Raw genomic sequence first — 2075 nt, forward strand, 5'->3', positions numbered from 1 at the left:
TTCTTTCATACTGATAAGCTTCTCAATAGAGTCAAACATGCTGCTATCATCTTAATTTCCAAGAGGAAAGATGCTCAATCTATAAATAATTTTCATCTTATCTCTCTTTTTAATACTTTGTATAAGGTTATTGTTAAGCTTTCTTTGATAGAATTAAACCTTTACTTTGTAATATTACGAGTTATATTTAAATTGATTTTATTAAAGGTAGAAATATTTCTTATATTATCATTTTGGCTAATGAGTTTTTTTTTGTGGTTTTAAATCTTTTAATTTTGGTAAAAAAACTTATATTCTAAAATTGATTTAATTGAAATTTTCTTTATGATATACCTATCAAATTAGGTTTCCAAATTGGTTTTATTCATTGGATTAAGGCATGTACAACTCATGTTTATTTCTCTATTATTATAAATTATGAAATGGATGGTTACTTTGCTTCTTCTTCTGTTTTGAGATAAGGGTGTCCTCTTTCTCCTTATTTATTTTTTATTATTATGGATGCTCTTTCCTTTAGATTGAATATTTAAAATAATTACATTATGCAATATGGTTTCAATAAAATTAATCATCTTATATAAGTTGATTATCTTTTTTTCTTGGATCATGCTCCTCACATTATGCATTATCTTACTATTGTTAGAAATATATGTAGTCATACTTCTAATTTAGTTGTGAACTTCTCTAAGTATATTTGTTATTCTAAGAATTTTGATGATATTCTTCAACAGACTTCATGTAATATTAGTGGAATGAATATTAAACCTCTGCCTTGAAACTACATTGGCATTGCTATTCATTTAATAAGAATAACATAGAGTGTAACTAAAAAACTATAATAAAATATTCATAATATAATAGATATAAATATAAAAGTAAAGCATTATGAAATAAATCCATATTAAATGATTTTGATGGAAAGAAAGCAATATGACCTAAAGACTTATACTCCTATTAAATAAAAATCTACATAAACAATTCTTAAGAAATGTATATGGTTAGATGTAATATTGAGAAGATTTTTCCTTAAAATCATTATATATACTCAACAACCATTACTATAATTAAGACATAAGAGAATTATTAAATAAAATTAGTGTCTTTTTTAAATGGATCTATAAAATTTTTGGTCAAGTACTTCTTTACATTGTTACTTTCTTTTACTATTAATTTGGCATTATTCTTATGCTTAGTGGCAATGAATAGATTGACATTTCTTGTCTTCTCAACCTCACTTTTTACAAGCATTATGATAAGAAATTGAACCCCTATCTCATCTACCTCCTCTCCCTTTACTTAACTCTCATACTTCTTTCTATGAATCTCAAATTGTAGATCAATAATTGACACCTCCTTTCTTACTTGAATATACTTTAACCTAATTTCACCACTTCATAACTTCTAAATAATGACAAAAAACTGCTTCAACCCTTCATTTATTATAATGGATTGACTTATAGCTGATTGTGCCTCTATAGTCTCCCCTAATCTCTTAGCCCAACATTGTAGCACCTTCGTGCTCTCTCCCCTTTATATACCTTCCTCTAATATTGAACAAAGATTGAATCATCTTTAAGTAATATAGAAATTTTTTTTGAATGATAATCAAACCATATTGATTAAAAAAGAATTAAAAAAAAGCTCAATCATTGCTTGAAGAGTCGTTCAACAGTTCTTTAGGAATCTTTGAACAAACGTCAAATCATCTTTAATCAATGATAAAGTAATATTTGAATGATATTTGAAAACAAATCAAGCAAGATAGAAGCTACCCTAAATGCATTTGTAAATGATCAAACAATGTTTAAACTAAAATTGAGAACAGATTGAACAAAAATCAAAGCATTTTTTTAATAATAATTTAATAATGATCAAATAATGGTCAACTTATGAAGTTGCTAAAGAAGATGTTGTTCGAAAAGCCGCGGTGGCTATTTGAAAAAAAAAAAATTAAAAAGTCAGACAATAGCTTTCTAGCGGTCACCGCAGGTATTTAAGTCTGGTGGAAAAACACAAATTTCAACTACAGTTTTTTGATAACACATACAAAATACAGCTTTGCCAAATAGAAAAAA

Source organism: Phalaenopsis equestris, unplaced genomic scaffold (genome assembly GCF_001263595.1).
Source record: "Phalaenopsis equestris unplaced genomic scaffold, ASM126359v1 Scaffold000180, whole genome shotgun sequence".
Lineage (NCBI taxonomy): Eukaryota > Viridiplantae > Streptophyta > Magnoliopsida > Asparagales > Orchidaceae > Phalaenopsis > Phalaenopsis equestris.